Source organism: Aotus nancymaae, unplaced genomic scaffold (genome assembly GCF_030222135.1).
Source record: "Aotus nancymaae isolate 86718 unplaced genomic scaffold, 86718_ANA_hifiasm-v0.15.2.pri h1tg000017l, whole genome shotgun sequence".
Classification (NCBI taxonomy): domain Eukaryota; kingdom Metazoa; phylum Chordata; class Mammalia; order Primates; family Aotidae; genus Aotus; species Aotus nancymaae.
Window position 1 is genome coordinate 14,515,947 of NW_026988429.1, and position 23,052 is coordinate 14,538,998.

General features: G+C 47.0%; 1 protein-coding gene across 1 annotated transcript in view; it reads left to right on the top strand.

Moving 5' to 3' along the window:
• Nucleotides 1-23,052, top strand: part of LOC110568864 (metalloprotease TIKI1) — a 64,017-nt gene that overhangs the window by 17,757 nt on the left and 23,208 nt on the right. The gene's annotated exons all lie outside the window — the stretch shown is intronic.

The window sequence follows — 23,052 nt, forward strand, 5'->3', positions numbered from 1 at the left end:
CTGGGTTGGCCTCTCCTGGATTCCTTAGCTCAGAACTCAGAACATACATTTTTCTCCTGAAGTTATTGCTGTCAGGTGCACCTGCATGCACTGAGCGCTGCCACCTGCCAGACTTAGAGGAGTAATTGGCTGAGGGGTTCTGGCTTCCCCAGTATAAATTCCAACAAAAGCAGGAGGTCTCATTTTTTAAAAAAAATTGACCATGATGCTCATTGATGACTTTTCCACATTTTCCATGATCGATCTGGAAGACACCTGAGGATGGAGATCCTGACATTCTATTTTTCCTTGATAGGTTTGGTTTAAAATAGAGGCCTAGGAAAAATATGTAAACTCTCTGAAAGGGAATTCTTCCTAAAATATGGGCAGATTGATTCATGCAATGTCCTTAATCATGACCGCGGCCAGGCAGCTGGGTAGTGTGCTGGCCCACACTGTCCTCTCTGCCTGAAGCCCTTCCCTGTGCTGTCCCTCTGGCCAGGGGTTGAGTCAGCTCTCTCATTACTTCCCTGGTGAAGATTTCAAGTGCAGACTTGAAACTTGCAGGCTTTTTAGGGTCCCATGGAAGCCTCCACTGGGCCCCTGATCACTGCCTTCCAGCAGGTGCAGGCCCCTTCAGGCTGGGCCCTGCCCTCTTGGTCCTTGTATCCCTAGCTCCTGGTGTCGCACTGTCATGAGCGAGGTGCTTGTGAATGGTTGTTGGACAATGATGGCAGCTGCTGAATGTGTCAGCCAGGTAGGATGTGGGATAGTCAGATTTCAACATGCAGAGCTTAGACAGACTAGTGGGAGACCAGTGAACTTGTAGGTACCTGGGCTGAAACACAGCACAATGTGAATGTGCACTGATGACTTAAAAAACTTGAATACAGCCTTTCTAAGAGTTGTGTAGCTATAGACTGACATCTTGAGATTCACATGAAGTCTCATGTGGGAGCAATTTGCTTTTATCCCACTCTTTTGCTTTTTTACGCTTTTTCCCAACATTGCTATGTATTATTTCCTGTTCTTAAACATGGCTGGGCTGAAGTGCTGCAGTTACTGTAGGGACCCCCGGAGCCTGACACACCTATTCCTTGAATAAGCCCTGTCTCTGCTTTCTCACAGGTGTCAATACAGATGTTGTAGGTGGACAGTGTCATCATAAACTGGAAGTCTGGGTGGGTTCTTAGCTCCCTCAGGAGTGTCTTCTGCAGCATTTTTTCACATTGGATATCCCTTTAGTTTCTGATTTTTTTGACCAGAAGTAGAAAATCAAATCAACTTTGTACCTGAATGGCTGGCTGTGAAGCTCATGAACTTCCAGGCGCAGACTTTAGCTCTGTTTCCATCTGGGGACGGGCCTGCTCAGGACTTGAGTTGTCTTTCTTTTTATGGCCAATTTTTATTTGGGACACATTTCTTAAGCACTCAGCATAGGTGAGGCACTCTGTTTCTAATTCTGGAGATTCAAAGACAAAGCAAGTGTTGATCCTGCCTTCCCCTGGCTCTGGGCTGCCCCTCTAAAGTCCAAAGCATACTTCAAAAAAAGAATCGGTATTTTTGTACCCATTTTTGTACAGGTTCCTGGCTGCCACACATGCTGCTGGGGCCCTGACCATGTCTAGGCTGTGTCTGACCCTGCCCAGCTGCTTTTGGGGTCCTAAGAAGGCACTTCAAGGGAAGCGCAGCCTAGTTTCTGCCTCATATCCCTGCCTCCTGACCTGGTGGACTAGGCTGGCAGTAGAGAGCTCCTTTGAAACCCTAGCAGCCACCTCTTCCTTGACACCTGCTTGGTGGATCAGCCCACAGACACCTCTAGACTTTAGGAATAACTCCCAGCATGTCTCCATGGTAAAAAGTATGCAGTTGATATAGCACCTCTGCTGAGCCCCCGATCGCTGCCTTCTAGCAGGCGCAGGCTCCTTCAGGCCTGGAGTCCACCTTCTAGGTAGGGGTAGTTGAGGCAGAGTCTACCCCACTAGAAGGAGAGGAAGAAGGTCAAGGAGACAGGTGGGACGGGGGCCAAGTTGTTATCTGGGATCCTCCCAGAAGCTAGTTAAGGTCTTGGTGTCAAGGTGCTCCACGGCCCAGAGACAGAGGAAGTGGGGGCTGCCCTGGACCCTAAAGTGGTTGCTGGTGGAGTAGCATCATGGCATGCCACAGGCATTAGGGCCCTTATTCTCTGTATTCTTTTTCTCTGTTCCTCCTGACACTTTTTGTGCTGACCTCCCTCCCTGAACTCTTCCACAAGGCTCTTCCCTTTGCATTCACCATCATTTAGAGCTTGGGGAGCTTCAGCAGAGCTGCAGAATCATAAAATGAGGAATCCTAACAGGAGAGACCTCATTAGCTTCTCAACGCTCAGGTGAGAACTGCAGCTCACACTGAGCCTCTGCTCTTGAGGGTGCTTTGGGCAGGTGAGGTTGTTTATTGCTGAGCAGAATACAGGCAGGTGGGTTGCCGCTGCCTGACTTCCTGGGAAAGGACAGCTCTGGGATGCTCTGTGCTACCTGGGACTTCAGTGCTGTCTGAAGAGGCTGCCGATGGTTGCTGACACAACCCAGGCCCAGAAGTGATTTTGAAATGCTGTAGGGCAGGGGTCCCCAACCCCCAGGTCACAGACAGGTACTGAAGCTTCATCTGTATTTACAGCTGCTCCCCAGCCATTCCCTGTCACTGCATTACTGCCTGAGCTCCTCCTCCTGTCAGGTCAGTGGCACCATTAGATTCTCATAGGAACGTGAAGCCTGTTGTGAACTGTGCATGTGAGATCTGGATTGCATGCTTCTTATGAAAATCTGATGCCTGATTTCTCACTGTGCTCCATCACCCCCAGATGGGACTGTCTGGAAAACAAGCTCAGGGCTCTCACGGATTCTACGTTATGGTGAGTTGTAGAAGTATTTTATTATATATTACAATGCAATAATAATGGAAATGAAGTGCACAATAAATGAAATGTGCTTGAATCATCCCCAAACCATCCCCCAACAACATCCCCCAACATGGTCTGTAGAAAAATTGTGTTCCACAAAACCTGTTCCTGGTGCCAAAAAGGTTGGGGACCGCTGCTGTAGGGTAACACCCTATTGGATGACCCTGTAAATCTATTAATAGGCTGATGGAAAGTGTTTGCAGATGTCTGAGGCAACCTGTGACTGAATCCAAGCTTGAGGGCCCGATACCTGCCTGGGCACCCCCTGCCCCCACTGCTCCCACCTCCCTTTCTGGATCTAGAACTTTCAAGATCCTGTCAACCCCTCACATTCCCCTCCACCCTGGCTCTGCCTCTCGAACGTGGCCTACATTTGGCTTCTGCCTGTGGGTGATCTGGGGGTGACCCCTCACACCTTCTCCACCTCTCCAGCAACCCCTGACCCTGACTCTGCTCTTGCTGTGACAGTTCAGAAAGCAGGAGCCATTGCCTAGAAGACAGAGGGGAGAAACTGTGGAGCATGGAAGAGAGAAGGAAATAAGCAGAGAAAAGGAGGCTTAGGAAAGGGATTCTGACAGCACGAGACTGGAGTTTTCTTGTTTTTCTGGTCCTCTCCCTTGGAGATGAAGTAGAATCACTGTTAAGTACCTTCAGTGGACATGAGGGCTTGTATTAGTTTGCTGGGGCTGCCATAAACCAAGTACCACACACTGGGTGGCTTAAACAACAGAAAATGACTGCCTCACGATTCTAGAGGCTAGAACTCTGAGAACGTGGAGTCGGCAAGGCTGGTTTCTTCCAAGGCCTCTCTCCTTGACTTGCGCGTGGCTGTCTTCTCCCTGTGTCTTCATGTCCTTGTCCCTCTGTCTGACCTAATTTCCTCTTCTTATAAAGACACCAGTCATACCGGATTATGGCTGACCCTTTTAACTTAAAGGCTCTATCTCCAAATAGTCATTTTCAGAGGTACAGCAGGGACAGGGGAGGTTTAGAAGTTTGACATATGAATTTAAGATTACACAGTTCAGCCCATAACATAGACCCAGGGTAAAGCTGCAAAGTTTGAGCATGGAAGGAGATTTTGATATCATTTCAAAGCTGTCTGATTTTAGGTGTCCAGTCAAAGTGAAAACCTTGTGTAGAAGGTTTTTCACCTTGATGTGTGTGTGGTGGGGAGAAGAGCATCCAGCTGTGCCAAGTTCATGGCAGGTGCTTGCATTGTGGCTAATTGTCTTAGCAAAGATCACTTGAGCCCAGAAGTTCGAGACCAGCCTGGACACCATAGTGAGACCTCCATCTCTCCAAAAAATAAACAAGACCGAGTCATGAGCCAGAGAGGCCATTTGGACTGCCAGTTTCCTACCTGTGATGTGGAATATTTAGGCTAAGCCAGTGGTTCTCAACGTGTGTCCCTGGACTGGCAGCATCAGCATCACCTGGGACTTGTTAGTAATGCAAAATTTGGGACCTTCATCCTAGACCTCCTGAACTGGAAACTCCAGGGGTGGGGCCAGCCATCTTTGGTCTAACCAGCCCTCCGGGTGATTCCGATGCACACGTAAGTTGGAGAACCACCAGGTTCTATTCTTGGTCTCTGCTCTGTTCCTGTTCTTGTATTGCCACTGTGTGTTACCTCAAGTTGCAGGGCTCAGAAGACCCTCTTTTCTCCACAACTCAGAGCGTCCACTGTCCATACCACCAATGAGAAGTTGCTCATTTGCTGCCGTGCAGTGGCTGTTGAATTATCAGACTTATGGTTATTTAATTCTTTCATTGATGATTAACTTTCCAGGTGTTTCTTTTGTCTCCTGGCCTGGCACATAAACTCCTAGAGTGCAAGGATCTTGATTTAACCTCCCGCCACACCTTTTCTTTTTTTTTGGTATGGATCTAGTGTAGTGCCTCGCACATGTGGGTGTTTACTAATTGCTGGGTGCGGTTGGAGGGAGGTAGTTTTCTGATAGCTCAATCCGGCCACACTGTATTAAAAGACCAAACCACAGCAGCTACTCTTTGCTGGCTGTTTCCATCCATCTTTACCCTAATTTTTTCTCTTCTATTAACCTTCCCAGACTCATTTCTTCCTGCCACCAGGGCAGAGATGCTGCTTACATAATAATGTTAGTGACATTTTCCTGGTGGGTAACTCCCAAACAATAAAAAAATGCAAGTTAAACACACCCCAAGGGCAGTAGTGGGTGTGTGGCTCACGGGCTGTGGGGGCGGATTCCTTCCTTGCCTTGTGAGGGGTAGTTTTTGAATCTGTGGTGCAGGTTTTTTTTTTAATTTTTTATTTCTGTAGAGACCGGGTCTTGCTATGTTGCCTGGCTGGCCTCAAACTCCTGGCCTCTAATGATCCTCCCACCTCCGCCTCCCAAAGCACGGGGATTCCAGGTGTGGACCACTGTGTGCAGCCAAATGGGAATCAACCACCCCATGGTTCCACTGGAGTTTGAACCCGGGTCCTTTGGTGTGTAAAGCAGACATGATAACCATTACACTATGGAACCATGTGAGATGCAGTTTCATAGCTTCTCTCCAAACCAGTCCTGAACTTCAGGGAGCCTCATATTGAACAGCCTGAAAATGAAGGCTGTCCCAAGGCCCTTGATCGCTGGAAGGAGAAGTGACAGACACCCCTGCAGCTGGGGTGGATTTTGGGCACAGCCTGTCCTCATGAACCCAGTTTTTCTCCTTTCCTCCTTCTCTGGGGCTGTCATGGTAGAAAAATTGCCCAAGAATGTGACTGATGGGGAAAAGCTATACACATTTTATTTTCTAAATGTTATCCAGATTAATGAACATACTAGAATTTGAGCCGGATTTTTGAAGGAAGGCTAGGATTTAGTCAGGTAGGAAAAACAGAGAGCTATTCTGAATGGGCCAAAAGTGCAGGCAAATCCTGGAAAATTCGTGCTGTGCTGGCCATAGGGTAGCAGGCTGGGTCGAGCATTTGTGTAGGGGTCCGGGAGATGATGTTGGAGGGAGCTAGAGTGTGAGGCTGGGAAGCCCCAGTGTGTTCATGGGTAGAAGGGCTATACAGAAGCTGTTTTTAGTGGGGAGAGAGAGGCTGGACATGGTGGCTCAAACCTTTAATCCTAGCACTTTGGGAGGCTGAGGCAGGAGGATTGCTTGAGGCCAGGAGTTCAAGACCAGCCTGGGCAGCACAGTAAGACCCCATCTCTATAAAAAATAAAACATTAGCTGGGCATGGTAGTGAGTGCCTGTAGACCTAGCTACTCGGGAGGCTCAGGCAGGAAGATCACTTGAGCTCATGAGTTTGAGGCTACAATGAGCTTTGATTGTACCATTGCATTCTGGCCTGGGTGACGGAGCAAGACTCTGTCTCTAACAAAATAAAAAATAAAGTGGAGGGAGGGATAGCACACAGCAGTGCTGCAGGGCAAGGCATTTGGCCATTGAGGGTGGCTGGGTAGGCTGAGACGCTCATCTACAGTGGTGTTGGAGGTTGTCTCTTTGCTGGGAGCCTTGGCTGTGTTAACCTCAGGACCCTGGGCCGTCAGGAGGGAGACATCGGGAGTCTGGGAACCGAGACAGCTGGGGAGTGAGATATTTGACTTTTACTGAGTTGATTTGTGTGTGGACTTGATAGTGTCCTATCAAGTAGTTTCCCATGTAGTTCATTCTACAAGGGAAAACCTGACATGGATGCTGATCATGGATACTGGAGAAAATTAAGAAAAATGCCAGAGACTCTGTAGAAGTGACACAGTTTATAACCATTTAGATGAACTGCCTGGTCTCATGCTTAACTGGTCCCAGTCACAAGTTCGTACGCGGTTAAGGAATTAACTTAACTTTACTGTGCTTTTGATTTCGTTCTTCATGTCATTCTTCCTAGTTTGTTGACATAGTCTCGAAGCTGGGTTGTCTTGTCACAACTTTATAAAATGCAAAGGAAACTTACCTACCAAGCAGTAAAAGTTAGAAGAATGGAGATCTCCTGAGACAGCCCGGAAGTGCTTGGTAGAGGCTGTACATTTACTAGGACTTGTAGATAGAGAAATTAGTATTCATCCTCATTGTTACCCCAGCATTGCATGGGATTTGGGGGAAGGAAGTCTATCTGCCTGCTTGGGCTGCTGTAACAGGATACCACAGCCTGGGTGGCTTCAACAACAGAAACGTATGTCTCACAGTTCCGGAGGCTCCAAGTTCAAGATCAAGGCAAATCCTCTCTCCTCGGCTTCCAGATGGTGTCTTCTTGCTGTGACCTCACACGGTCTTTTCTCTGTGTGGGCATTGGGAGAGATAGCTCTGGTGTCTCTTCCTCTTTTTATAAGGTCACAGTCCTGTTGGGTCAGGGACCCGCCCTTATGACTTCATTCAACTTTAATTACCTTCTTAAAGGCCCTTTCTCCAAATGTGGTAGCACTGGGGGTTAGAGCTTCAACATGACTTTTGCGGGGGACACAGTTTAGTGCATAACAGGAGAAGATGGATGTGCTCATTCAGCCCTCGGAAGTCAGGGCAGGAGCCGAACTGATTGAAAAGGAGAAGAAATGGTCAGGAGATGTGACTAAAGCGAACAGAAGGCTTGCTGGGTGTCCAGGAGGCAGTGCGAGGAAAAGAGAGGGAAGGCCCAGTTAGCCGTGTGCATCCTTCCAGGCTCTGTGTGCTCTCCGGGTATTCAGGAACCGTCATCGTTGACAACATGGCACTTCTTCAGGTTAAAACGTCACTGAAGATCAGTTTGTCTCCTCCTTATGCTTGAGTCCTTTTGCTGAGAACTCAGGTCCAAGTTTTGAGAAGCACTTCCCCCTACCTCTGCCAAAAAGCAGACCTAGACATCCAAAGAAGTGTGTGGAAGCTTTAGCTCCCATCTGGCAGCCTCCATTAACGTGACACAGAGGAGCAGGACTTTCACCACCATCTTGCTTTGAGGGGCCACTCTAGACTCTTCCAAGGGAATAGTTCCTTTTCAGGTAAGGGAGGAGGTATTTGAAAGGGTGGCTGTGAAGGTAGAAAAGGAGCTTGAGAAGGACATCCCCACTGCCTGGAGAGCTAGGTGAGGTGGGGAGGCAAGGACCAGACACCCTCAAGGTGTCTTAAAAAATTATCTGGGTGAATGGTCTGAGGGCAAGGAAGACCCTTCCCCTACTGCTTCCAAACTGTACTTCAAGGGACCGAATGGCTTTCAAAAGTGAACTAAGAAAAAAGGAAGACACAACAACCCCACGCTCCAGAAGGTGAGGCCTGCGCTTGAACAGATGCAAAGCCCTTTGTTCCAGCACGGGGAGGATGGTGGGGTGGTGCAGGCCACTCTGAGCCGAGTAATGGGCGGTGCCTTTCATATGCAGAGCAGGCCTTTGATCTGAAGGGGATGAAAGTGCTGGAAAGAGGAGAGGCTTGCTGGGGGGCCTTTGTCTTTGACAAAAAAGGCATCTGCCGGACTCGAACCCCCTCACTCACCCCCTCAGCCCCTGGGCTAACACAACAATGCCCCAACTGGGACCTGGGTCTCCCCACAGCTGAAGAAGTCTCAGGAAAGAGAAAGAGGCCTGCTGCAAATGTGGACAGGAGCTTAATCGATTCTTTCCACAGCCCAGAAAGAAAGGGAGAGAGAAGGGCTGAGGGGAGGCGAGGGGAGAGTGGAAAGGGGGACATGGGGGGTGGGGGAAAGGAAGGGTGGAATTTGAACCTTGAAGTAAACTGTCTGGTAATAAGACTGTGAAGTATTCTCCCGTGAGCACAACTTTCAGAAGGCAGTGCAGGTGGGGTGAGTGTGCCATTGGAGGGAGGGAGAAGGGCATTCAGCTGATGATAAGCCATGATTATGGTTAGACTGATAATCATTTTTTAAAAAAGAGAGTATCATGTAAGGCAAGCACTAATGTGAAAATAGCAATCTGTGTATCTTACTGTGTTTTCCAAAAGGAAAATTAAGTCCCTTTAGGTTTTGCACCACAGGAAGCGCCACACAAGGATGTTTTATCTTAGTTGTAATGTTTTCGACAGTTCCTTTCTTGTGGTCTCTTATCTCTTGCCCTTCTTGAAATCTAAACAAATGCAAATTAAAAGAGATTTGAAATGAGACAATCGATATAGAGATAAGCATTTTCTGCTTGTGGACAATTTTTGAGCCCATTCTGTGGCGTAGATGTACTCTCTGAATGTTAAGCTGATGATTCAGCCGGTGCCATATCATCGAGTCAGGTGTCCACTCAGGTGTAACTGGCATGGATGGCTTGGTTAGGGAAAGGCATGTGGAATCATGTCCTATATAGTGCTGTCCCTTCAGAGGCTGTGGTTTGGGTAGGGGTTGGGAGAGGAAGGGCACAGTGATTTGACACCTTTGGTACACCAAGTAGGAGAGAAAGTTCTATAATCAGAGGATGGTTTTGTGGAGCTTTTCCCCAGAGGTGGAAGTTGACCTGATAATATGATCTCTGGGCAAGGGGCATTAATTAACGGGACAGGAAGGGTGAGTTTGAGGCTGTCGGTGCATCTTACCCTGTGGGGCTGTCTTAATCAGGACAGGGCATTCAGGAGACCCTGTCACCTCTCCTCTTAGAGGTACATGGGTCTGGGCAGTCAGGCAGGTCTTGCCCAAGGAGAAGTTGGCTTCAGAGGCCCAGGAAGCATGAAGGCCAGGCTTGCTGCCCGTTGCCCTGTTCTGCTGTGCAGCCTCTCAGTGGAAAGAACATGAACTTTGGAGACTGTGGATCTGGATTTGAATCCTGGCTCCCCCATTTCCTAGTATTGTGACCTTGAGTGAGATATTGAAGCTTTCTGAGTCTGTTTTATTTGTGAAAGGGGTATGATGAAACAAACATTGTCAATTTGTAGTGAAGAATAAACAGAGAACCTTTGTAAAGTGTCCAGTACATAATGTTTCAGTAAGTTTGCTGTTGCTTTTGCTCTGACCACCCTAAGTAGTTGGGCTTACTTGTATCTAGTCTATATAGTTGTCCCTCAGTACCCATAAGGGATTGGTTCCAGGACCCACTCAGATACCAAAATTCAAGCATGCTCAAGTTCCTGCTAGAAAATGGCAAGTTGTATTTGCATACAACCTACACACAGCCTCCCAAATACTTTGTCGTCTCTACGTTACTTACAATAATAACACAATGAAAATGTGATGTAAATAGCTGTTGTACTGTATTTTTGTTTTTAAAAGTTGTATTATTTTTATTTTTTCAAATATGAGTAATGTATATTTATATATAATGTATGAAAATAAGTAAATAGATAAATAAATAAATACATACGTATTTTTTGAGACAGAATCTTGCTCTGTTGCCCAGATTGGAGTGCAGTTCTCAGCTCGCTGCAACCTCCGCCTCCCAAGTTCAAGTGATTCTCCTTCGTCAGCTTCCCGAGTAGCTGGGATTACAGATGTGGGCCATCACACCTGACTAATTTTTGTATTTTTAGTAGACATGGGGTTTCACCATTTTGGCTGGTCTTGAACTCCTGACCTCAGGTGATCCACCCATCTTGGCCTCCCAAAGTGCTCAGATTACAGGTGTGAGCCACTGGTCCTGCCTTTTCCAAATATCTTTGGTTCATTGTTGGCTGAATCTGTGGATGCAGAACCCTTGGATACAAAGGTCCAACTGTATGCCTTTATATCCTGTCCCTGCTGACATGTTTTTACATCTTCAGTTTGGCTGGCCTAGTCCCATTTCTGTATTCCTAGGCATTCTTTTGCAAACTTTCAGGAGAACCTGGGACAGGTTTGGGGTGGAATTCTGTTTCCACATCCAGTAATGTGCCACCTTTTTGCCTTTGCTTCAGATTTGCATCTTGGAATGATTGGTTAGAAATCAATTGGTTTCAAAACCAATCTTGCCTGCCATTGGTTCAGAATCCTGGTTTAAGCCAATTAGCATACATCATTTTTCTGGTTACTCTTATTGGTCTGGATGTGAGCTTCTGTCTTAAATTGGCTCAGTTAGATGGAAAGTGGTTGAAGAGGGGTTTTCTTTTGCCCTGGCTAGGCTTGCATTTTCCAGTCATAAGGGCAGTTCAAGAATGAAGAAGTTACATAGCCCAGGGAGTCCTGATCTTATGATGCACCTCTGCTTTCGGGCTTGCTGCTGTGTGACAGTATGTTTCCTTATGGTTTAAACCATTGTAAATCTCTGTTCATCCTGATACCGCTGTCTCCATAACTGCTCCATATAAACTCCCATTTCTTACCTTAAATCACTATTTTCTTTGCATTTTTTACCAAACGTGTACCCCCAACAGCATGTTGTCTGGTCTTGTTTTTGAATTGTTCTGTAAGTGGAACCATATTTATATATATTCTCCTGTGTTTTGCCAGTTTCCTCAACATTGCATGATATTCATCCATGCTAGGGTATGGGCACTATTTATTTTCACTGTTGTAGGGTATCTCATGGATGCAAATACCACAGTTTACCAGTTCTCTTGTAGACAGATGTTTGGGCATTTTCCAGCATTTTGCTGTTTCAAATTATTTTGCCATAAACATTTACTACCTCCTCAGCAGTCTTAGACACGTTAGACCGAGAGGTGGGATCACTGCTTTTGTGGTAGGACTGGCTTCTTCACATTCTTCAAGAGAGCACACCCAACTGGGTCTCAGACCTGCAGGACCAGAACTGGGCTCCTCCCCTATTTGTGTGGTGCCCTAGCTCCTTCCTGGTGGGGCTGTGGTGAGGCAAAAAGCTGGTTCTGGTACCCCTGTATTGGGTTCCTAGGGCTGCAGCAATAAAGTACCACAAACTGGATGGCTTAAAACAGTAGAATTTTTTTTCTCCAGTTCTGGAGGCTGGAAATCTTATACTGACATGTTGGCCAGGAAGTGCTCTCTCTGAAGGACCTAGAGGAAAATTCCCCCTTCTGGCTTCTGGTGGTTGACACCAATCCTTGGTGTTTCTTGGCTTGTGGGAGCCTTACTCCAGTCCCTGCCTAATATGGTTTTGCTGTGTCCCCACCCAAATCTTGTATTGGACTGTAGTTTCTATAATCCCCATGTGTTGTGGGAGGGACCAGGTGGGAGGTAATTGAATCATGGGGGCGGTTACCTCCATGCTGTTCTCCCAATACTGAGTGAGTTCTCATAAGATATGATAGTTTTATAAGGGGCTTTTCCCCCTCTTGCTCACCATTTCTCCTTCCTGCCACCATGTGATGAAGGACATGTTTGCTTCTTCTGCCATGGTTGTAAATTTCCTGAGGCCTCCCCAGCCCTGCAAAACTGTGAGTCAATTAAACCTTCCTCCTTTATAAATCACCCAGTCTTGAGTATGTTTTTACTAACAGCATGTGAATGGACTAACACACTGCCTCTGGTGTCACATGGCATTCTCCCTGGGTGTCTCTGCATGGTCTTCTCCCTGTGGGTGACTGTCTTTCTGTGTCTAAATTTTTCTTTTTTACAAGGACACAGTCACATTGGATCAGAATCCACTCTAATGATCTGAATTATATCTGCAAGACCTTGTTTCCAAATAAGGTCATATTCATAGGTTCTGGGGGTTAGGATGAACTTAACTTTTGTGTGGAGAGATGACATTTAATCCCCACAACACCCTCTTTTGCCCTTTCTAGTGGTTCCACAGCTGGTTAAGGAGATGATTTTCAGATTGATCTGTCTTCCCTATCCTACAGTGAACTTTACCCTCCTGTGCTAATGTAAACTTCTCCTACTGGGAGATCTATCCTTCTTTTTCCTTATTTCCTTCTGGGCTTGCCGTTGGCCCAGGAGGCTCTGGCTTCCATTTCATTCACTCAGGGAGCTTTCATTCTGCACAGTGGAGATGAAGGTCTCATCACTGGGCCTTTGGCTGCTTCTACATTGGGCTTATTAGTCATCTTTGCAGTTGTCACATTCCTGCTGCCCTCTGGGGAGAGCCTGGTGGCTCTTCCAAGGACAAGATGCAACACCCTCCTCCACCCTGCCAACAGCCTGGGAGGACATATTGGCCCTGCTTCTGATAGCCAATCTAGCAACTCCTACCACCCCATGGTCATTCTGGCAACCCTTCTCCCCCAACCCCATGGTCATTCTGGCCACCTCTCTTCCCACCCCATAGTTATTCTGGCAACCCTCCCCCATCCCATGGTCATGCTGGCATCCCTCCCCCAATGCCATAGTCATTCTGGCAACCCTTTACCACCCTGTAATCATTCTGGCAATCCCCCCTCACCCCGTGGTCATTCTGGCAACCCCTCCCCCCAGCCCATGGTCATTTTGGCCACCCTCCCTCAACCCTGTGGTCATTCTGGCAACCCTCCCCTACTGGACGGTCATTCTGGCAACCCTCCCCCACCCCTTGGTCATGCTGGCAATCCTCCCTAACTCCATGGTCGTTCTGACAACCCTCCCCCACTGCATGGTCATGCTGGCTGTGCTTATTCTTGGACCTCTGGTGGCTACTCTTGTCCTTGCTGTGTTGGTCTGTCCTGGGACGGCAGACTTGGTTGCTGCCACACTAAGAGAGCCTGCTGCAGCGCCTGTGTCTACCTGTGCCGCCACCCCTGTTGTTGTCCTTTGCCAGGCTTCATAGGTTTATGACTATAGAAGAGTGTGTGCTGGCGCAGCTATACTGACCCTTCCATGAATAGAGTTTGTGTGCGGTGGTTACGTTGGTGTCCCTCCCCCCAGCATAACCAGAGGAGATGACTCAGACATCTTAGGGACCACGTGGAGTCTCCTGATGCCAACCTAATCTTGACCCCCTTCTCCATGGAGCTCCATGGCCTGTGCTAAGGGGAGGAGAATCAAGCAAGGCCGAGAGGGCAGGATGGAGACCAGAGGGCTCTACTCCCGTTGCTTCTTGAGATGGAGCAAATTAAGGACTTACAAGTGTAATTACACTTGAGATCATCTAATCCCATCTTCCTATTGTTGTAAGAATCCCATTTATGGTCATTTCAATCTTGACTGAACAGCCCCAGTGCCAGGGGAGCACCATTACAGTTCCCCAGGGAACCTCCTTGTACGTGTGTATATTACACACTTGTGCTGGTGTTTCTATGGGGGAGAGATTCCTAGAAGTAGGACATGCACATTTCCCATTTTGACAGCTACTGCTAGCAAATTAAAATTTGCATGTGTGAAAACACAGTGTACTGATATATGTAAATGAGTACATGGCAGTCATGGACAGAGAACTCAAAAAGAAAGGACTTTCTAATAGTTAAAATGTCTTACATTTTACAGGTGAGTGACTTGAGATGGATGGTTGTTTAAAAAGAAGAGCTTGGACAGTCAGGATGCTATAGAGGGGATTAAACACTGGGTATGAGATTAGAACAGCTGACAGCTAAGGCCTTAGATTCAGCCTTCTGGTACACTCTGAAAAAGCACTGGGACCCTCTCCAAGGTGACATCACCCACCGGTGGCTCATTTGTTTCTAGGCCCCTTCCACATGCAATGTCTGTTTCAGGTGAGCCTCAGAGAACACCTGTGTATCACCCGGAGCCCATCTCCTCGAGTGTTTGCAGAGACTGAGACTGGGCTGTGTTTGTCCTCTGCCATAGACACAGGCATCCATTGTATCCCTAGTTAGTGGTCTGGATTCCGCTAGGACCCTCTGCTGGTGTCCTCAAATAATAAAAGAGTTTTTCTCAATAAATAAGGCCTTTCTGTGTATCTGAAGTGGATACCGTTGCAGGTAGCAAGAATGGCGAGTAGCAAGCTTGAAACATAGCTACTGTTTCTTATAGTCTAGGACAGAAATCTTTATAGACTTCCAGGGAAGTAGCGTAGTTAGTGTGAAGGTCTTGGAGGTCTCTGGCTTCTTCCTTTAATGGCCTGTCCACATCCAGCAGGCTATTCACGGCCTGTGGCTGGTCAGGCCAGCAGCATGATGTTAGGTAGTGGAGGAAGGGGCTGGTGGAAGCCATGGCCACTGTTAACCACTTGGATACGGTTCTGCACATCAATCACTTCTGTTTTGCTAAATAGGATAATGTTACTCTCAAACACTCTCCTCCCTTGGGTCATTGTCGCCAAAGGCCCCCTCCATGGGGGGTTGAGCATGCCTGCTGCTTGGCCATCAGGAGCCAGGTAATACAGTAACATAGATTCACCGTTCATGGTGCCACCTGGTTTTTGATGGGGGGAGGGGCAAACTATAGTTCTGGGGCAAGGGAGTGACTGGGATAGCTCATTTCTCTCTGGGGCCTCCACCTTGACCCCAAGCTCCTACTGTTTGCATTTATCCTCTACTGCTCTCTGTGACTGGTTGCTGTTACACACCCATTGGTTCTTGCCCCCTTTCCAACCCAAGAGCTACTCTGTCAGGGTAGGGCCACTACTATCTTCTTCCCCAAGTGTAGCTTAACCTCCCAGAGGACTGGCTGAGTCTGTGGGGGTGGAGGAGGGGGTGAGGAATGCCATCATTATTATTGTGATTATTATTATAATTGTAACTCTGTCCTGCTAACAGATTTGATCTTGAGTACTTTGCTGTCCCTCTCCTGGATGCTCAGAGTTCTGATATTCCACCATGCTTCCTTTTGTTCCTTTTTCCCCCAGAGGATCTTACTTTTTCCCCAGGTACTGTTAAAAGATTGACAGTGAGTGACAAGGACCTATGTGAAGGCATTTGCTACCTGGCAATTTTTTGTTCAAGAGAACCCACTGGAGGTACATCACTGTGAGTAGCTTGGCAAGATGGTAGCCATATGGGAGACGTTAGAGAGGAATTCTCCTTGGAACATTCCACAAACTGGATTTGGAAACTTAAAATGTAAATTTCTTTTGAAATAATGTTTTAAAGAGTGATTTCTAGGCTAGTCCACAGAAAGGCTTATGTTTCCATGGAAAAACCGTAGAAAACAGTATAACTGGCAGAAGCATGCTGGCCCATTCTGCCAACACCCTAACAGCCCACATCCCTCCTGGTGAGAGTATGAGTCAGGCTCTAAAAGCTGTGGTGCAGGGAATTGGCATTCAGGTACCTGTTGGTGACTTGAGCCAGCAATTGATTGCAGTGCAGCAAGACCGGCACCTCTCTAAGACATTTTATATTTGCAAGAGTTGGACATGTCAGGTGTTCATTTCTTTAGGTTCTTGAGGCTCTGACTCTGACAAGTCCTGTCTGTGGTTCCCAGCCTGGCCTGAGTATCGCAGTCACCTGGGGGTGGAGATTCATGAGGGCATAGCCGTGATTCAGAAGATGCCCATCTGGTGTACAAGCTGGTGTACAAAAGAGCTGGTGTACAAGCTTGGCTTGGTTTATATACAGCAATTACTCAGCAATTACTCATGAAAAACTGGATGCACAATGTGGGCTGGTGCCTAAGATGAAGGGAAATAAGCAAGCCTATGGGTGGGTAGAGAATGCCAAGGTTTGTATCAACAGTGAAGTGATGGAGAATGACTTGCAATCTATGGTTTGGGAAATACTGCCTTAGAAGGTCTCAGGGAAAATCAGAACATCTGAGTGTCTAGAAGAGGAGGTTGGTCTGAGATCTGAGAGAAATGAACCCTGAAGCCTTACAGGATTGTCTGAACTATTGAGCTGTAGAATTCTGCTTGAGTTTCTCCTTGCAGTCAGCCAGAGGCAGCCTAAGCCCAGAGCAGAGGTCTCAGGACAGCTTTGGGTTGCGACAGTGGGGGATACATTTGGGGGTCTGCACCAAGGGTCTTCTGCACCTGAACTGTGTTTTCACTCAAAAGACTGCAGGGAATCTTGATTTTGTCCCTTTTTGCAGTCAGAAATTTTCCTTCTCCATTTCTGTGATTTGCCTCAGTCATTGATGTTATCTTATAGATAGGATATCTCAGGCTGCATTTCCTTCAAAAACAGTGAAGAATACATACTCACCAGACTTTGGCTTTTTATTTTCTGCTTGTTTTGTCTTACATTATAATATATACTTTCAGGACCAGGCGCAGTGGCTTACACCTGTAATCCCACACCTGTAATCCCAGCACTTTGGGAGGCTGAGGAGGGTGGATCACTTGAGGCCAGGAGTTCAAGACCAGCCTGGCCAATATGGTGAAACCCCTTCTGTACAGAATTACAAAAATTAGCCAGGAGTGGTGGCAGGTGCATGTAATCCCAGCTATTCTGGTGGCTGAGGCATGAGAATCACTTGAATCCAGGAGGTCGAGGTTGCAGGGAGCTGAGACCGTGCCATTGTGCTCCAGCCTAGGCAACAGAGCAAGACTCCATCTCTCTCTCTCTCTCTCTCTCTTTCTACACACATATATATATATACACACACACACACACACACATACACACACACACATATATGTGTGTATATATATATATATATTTGTTCATGGAAAGGCTTTTACTGACTAAAGCCTTTGATTGACTTTTATTGGCCAGAGGAGAAATACAAAAGTGGAGGAGATTATCTATCTATCTATCTATCATTTTTATGTGGAGAGCATCCATGGAAAGAGATACAATGTGTTGGCAGCAGTGGTTGCTTTAAGGAAGACTGATTGGGGAACAGGAATTGGAAGGGGATCTATTTCTTTACACTGTTTAACATTTTTACCATATGCATACTATTAGAAAAAACTAGCGCTGAGATTGACATGTGTTATGGGTTGAATTATGTCTTTGTCCCCAAATTCTTACATTGTAGTCCCAACCCCAAGTATCTCAGATTGTGACTATATTTGGAAACAGGGTTTTTGCAGGTGAGGAAGTTAGGATGAGGTCATTAGGGTGGGCTCTACTCAAAAATGACCTTATAAAAAAATGAAATTTGGACACAGAGATAGATACACAGGAAGAATGTGATGCGTGGATTGGAATTATGTAGCCACAAGCCAAGGAACCACCAGAAGCTAGGAGAGAGGCCTGGAATAGATCCTTCCCAACTTCTTCAGAGGGAGCATGACCTCGCCAACACCTTGGTTTCACACTTCTAGCATCCAGAATGGCAGGGCAGTACAATTCTGTGGTTTAAGCTACTCAATTTGTGGTATTTTGTTACGGCAGCCCTAGGAGCCTAACACAACAAGTGTAAAACGTTAGCAGAAACTGTAAAGGAAGGATTTGAATGCAGAAAGGGAGGCACAGTGGGAGGCAGTGAGCCTTCCAGGACCCATCCAGGACCCTTGTGCCTGCTCCTTTGCCTGTCTCCCTCCCGGTCACTGTCCCCAGCTCCTGGCTGGGCATACTGCTCATTGCACCTGGCCTTTTTGGATCTCCCAGAACAACAGTCCTTGTGCCCCAGGTGTGTTCAGCCGATTCACGTGAGGTGACTTGATCAGTGACAATGCCCCAGACAGGATGGCCCTCCTGGAAGAGGCCCTGGGGTCAACTTAACTGGTGGAGTTTCTGAGCAATTCTGTTATCCACAAGCCATATCCTGAAACCCCACATTTGTCAGACTGGCTCAGACTTCTCCAAGCACAGCAAGGAGAGTAAATTATGTAAGGAAGACTGACAGTCATTAGTCCTATCAGAGAGCGGGCCTTCAGAGATGCCACAGTAGTTTCTGAGGATGCTGTATCTGAGCCTCAGTGGTTTGAATGGGAAGGAGTTTAGGGTTGTGAATTGCTTCTGTGGTGCCCACGGAGATTTCCCTTGGAGTACCATCCTGCCCCGGATTTGGCTCCTCACTGGAGAGGGAGTTATCTCCTCTAGCTTCACAGATGGCTACCCATGGCCTGACCAAAGACTCACCCCAAGAAAGTCACCTTCAGCAGGTCCCTGCCCCTGCCCAGCTTCACTCCAGGGCAGCCCGAAGCATGGACTTCCAGGTCTGGGCAGCGCAGGTGATAAAGGACTGCCACCTGGAGTGGGAGAGCTGGATGGCAATGACCTGCCTCCCTGGTTTGTGGTGGTGATGTGTGATCAGGCACCTCGAGTCATCAGGGGAGTATTCTGGCTCCAAGGAAAACCTGTAAGGGCCCTTTGATCTCACTCAGAGACTTTTTCTTCAGGAATCTATCTTGGGTCTTTCTCCAAAGAGTCTGTTTCAGTGAGGGCTTTCTCCAGTTTAAACATAAACAGTGCTCCAGAGACTTCCCCACATCACAGCTAAGCCAGAGAAGGAGGGGTTTGAAGTGGGCTGCCTCATCTATGACCCTGGGCCAAGCTGTCCTTGAGGCTTATCATGGAGCCTTCCTCTGACTTCCATTGACTGTGTCTCTTTGGACATATAGTGATCACTGTGTTTGGTGCTTGACGTCTGCTGGTGAGCACAGCAGCCAAGGAAATCCAGCCCCTTCTACCTCATCGCTTAGCTAGTCTCTCCAGGAACTATACCTCTTGATCTCTTAGGTCAACGGCTTATCTTGTGCTAGGTTTTAATCTGTGAGAGGTTTAAGGCCTTTCAGAAGTAGTTGGGGTATAAATAAGCACAAAAGAAAGTCATGCTTCCCCTGGGTTGTTACTCGGATCATTGGCAGCAGCTCTAAAAGGAAAGGCATGTGGTGATTACAGGAAATCGTGCTAGAGATTTAAAAAGTACATTTCTGTGGCTTTTAGCAACAAAAGAAAGATTTAGCACCAACTCTGATGCACAGTTCACTGTTCAAACTTCCTTAAAAGAAGAGTGTTTATGGTATGGCCTCCTCATCACAGTGCTAGGTGACACGGGGTGACCTCCCTCCCCTCCACGCAAAATAGAAAGCAATGATCCTGGGATGATCAAGGGTTTTTGATTTGCTTGTGCATGGGCTGTCCTGGCATGCCTGAAATCAGAGTTTAATTTTGGGCCTCTGCCTTTTGTCCTTTTCCCAGAAGCTTCTATGATACATCAGACCTCCTTTCCACTCTTCATTTCAAGATTTTTCTTGAAAAATGCCCGCTTTTTCAGGTAAAAAAAAAAAGCCCCATTAAAGGCAAGGATCTTGCCTTGTTCATGAGTGCACCTTCAGTGCTTGGAAGAGTAGGCATATAATAACTACTCATTGACTGAATTAATGAATAGAAGAAGGGATGAATGAACGAACTTTAGGATCATTTAGCACTGTGACTCGCCTTGATTCTGTCCTTGATTAGTTGACACAGAATGAACTCTCATGATACCTTTCATCATCCCTTATGCCCTTCCATTCTTGATGTTCAGTCTGTCAACCACTCAGTTTCCAGAATCCTAGAGTAACTCAGGATCACGGTTGGCATTTTACTACCCTTCTTCTCACCCCCTCATCTCCTCCAACTTTGCTGTTCCCAGGCCTTCTGGTCCTTGAGGACCAGGGGACCAGAAACCTGTCACTGATGAGCAGCATTAGCCAGGTCACTGTCCTAATGTCCATCTTCTACCAGGGATTGTGGGTAATTCTCAGCAGGGAAGTATCTGATATCTTAAATCATTATAATGCACTAAACTCTCCAGTAGTCATTTTATTTTATTTTATTTTATTTTATTTTATTTTATTTATTTTTTGAGATGGAGTCTTGCTCTATTGCCCAGGCTGGAGTGCAGTAGCACAATCTCAGTTCGCTGAAACCTCCGCCTCCCGGGTTCAAGCGATTCTCCTGCCTCAGCCTCCCACGTATCTGGGATTACAGATGCCCACCACCATGCCTGACTAATTTTTGTATTTTTAGTACAGAAAGTGTTTCACCATGTTGGCCAGGCTGGTCTTGAACTCCTACCCTCAAGGGATTCACCCTCATTGGCTTCCCAAAGTGCTGGGATTAGAGGTGTCAACCACTGTGCCCGGCCTAAAGTTCTTATTTAATCTGTGATGTGGCTCATACACAAGTCTGCCCCAGTTTGCAGAATGACATGTCTGTTACAATGGGTGACTCAATCTTTTCCAAGTACCAACAAAACCTTAAGAAAGACTTTTCAAAATTAATGGACACTCTCGGAGGAAGATATTTAAGCACCTGGTAACCTGGGCTTGTGCTGAATGCTTTTAAGAGAATAGCAAAGCTCATCAGCAGGTATTTGTAAGCCAATCAGACTGTGATAATTTGGCTTAGATAAGTTAGATGGAGACAGAATATGTGGGACTTTGGCCTGGGGCTGAGCATACCTGACAGGTGTTTCATAATGCTCCTCTCTCTCCCCTCCCAAACTGTTGAAGGTTTGTTCCTCCAGCTAATCTGAAGTCAGATAGCAATTCCCAATTGTTGTGGGCAGGCCCTAATTGTATGGCTTTAGAATGCAGGTGCTTACACCTGTGGAAGGCTGAGTTGTCTCATTTAGATCAGTTTGCAGACAGGGTGTATCTACTTCTCTGGCAGGGCTGTGATCCTGCATAGACTAGTCTGTTCTCACACTGCTAATGAAGATATACCCGAGACTGGGTAATTTGTAAAGGAAAGGAGTTTAATGCACTCACAGTTCCACATGGCCGGGGAGGCCTCACAATCATGGCGGAAGGTGGAGGAGGAGCAAAGGCATGTCTTACATGGTGGAAGGCAAGACAGCGTGTGCAGGGGAACTCCCCTTTATAAAACCATCAGATCTCATGAAACTTACTCACCATCATGAGAACAGTGTAGGAAAGACCCACATCCATGATTCAATTACTTCCCACCGGGTTCCTCTCATGACGTGTGGGAATTGCAGGAGCTACAATTCAAGATGAGATTTGGGTGAGGACACAGCCAAACCATATCAACACATAACCAACCAGTCTTGTTACCTGCTCTGGCTTGTCACCAATAGAGAGGTGGGGAAGGTGGGAATATGGTATGGTCTAGAGGGTTCCAAGATAGAAGATGCTGTTGTGCAGAACCTTGGGGAGATGCCCTCCAGGAGAGGCTGGAGGTGCCTCTGCCAGAGAAAAGGGGGAGGTATTGAGAGAAGAGAGGATGGAGAGGTTTTACAAAGAGATATCTGCCTCTTTCTTTGGTTAAGGTTGTGTCACAGGCACAGAAAATATTAGAGTAACTGAGGAAGGTAACCATGTGGAAAGAGGGATGCTGTGGTTTGAATGTGTCCCCTCCAAAATTCAGATGTTGCCGGTGTGATGCTGTTAAGATGTGAGGTCTTTAGGAGGTGATTAGGCTGTGAGGGCTCCTCTTTATGGGATTAAGGCCCTTATAAAAGAGGCGTCATGTAGCTGTTCAGTTAGCTTACCCTTCTGTCTTCTTCCGTGTGAGGATGCAGCGAGAGGGTCCTTACCAGACCAAAGGCCAGTGCCTTGGTCTTGGACTTCCCAGCCTCCAGAATAGTGAGAAATACATTTCTGTTCCTTCTAAATTACCCAGTCTCATTTTATTGTAGCAGCACAAATGGACTGAGACAAGGGGCATGCGTGCAGTGGGCCTGTGCCGCCCTGGCCCATGGGAGGCAGACCAGCAAGGCTTCTTGCCTCCTTGCCACTCAGGAAGAGGAGAGAATATGTGAAAGGAGAAAGGGGATTGGGGCTGGGTAGGGTCATTTGCTGACTTGAAACCTCTAATGCATAGTCAGTCTTTGCTGCAACACAGATGGACCAAGCCTGTCAGTATTGCAGCAAAGAGTGAGGGGATATTCCAGCAAAGGCAGCATCCCGTATGCTGATTACTGGGGAAGCACAAGAAAGGGGAGCTGTCAGAGGCTGTAGAGCTGCATCTGTACCTGGGGAAAGTGAGAGAGAAAATGCCACAGGATCATAAGTGTCTGGAGCCTTGTAGGGGGTGGCCAGACCCGCTTCCCACCTGATATCAGGAACCCAACCTCCCCACCTCTGACCCAGCTCTCCAGTGCCCAGGAGAATTCCCTGCTTTGTAAAATAAATTCCCCTGGGCACTAGAGAGCTTGGTCAGAGCTGGGGAGATACAGTTCCTGGCATCAGGATCTTGAATCTGGATTTCCCTGAAGATATTCCAGTGAAGCTTTCTCTGGTGATGTGTGCCTCAGATATGTTTGGAAAACCCAGCATACTCCGTTCTTCATCAAGGAGACCCACATCACACATTAGTATATCAAAAACTGAGAAGTTCTGTAAAATTAAAACCTGTTTTTTTTCTTTTTTCTGAGACAGAGTCTTGCTGTCATCCAGCCTGAAGTTCAGTGGTGCAATCTCAGCTCACTGCAACCTCTGCCTCCCTGGTTTAAGCGATTCTTTAGCCTCAGCCTCCCGAGTAGCTGGGACCACAGGTGCATGCCACTGCGCCCAGCTAATTTTTGTATTTTTAGTAGAGACAGGGTTTCACCGTGTTGGACAGGCTGGTGTTTAATTTTCTTTAGCCTTCATTTATCCTATTTTCACATTAACTTCCGTTAATATCTAATGGATCTAATGAATCCATTAGCTAGCAGT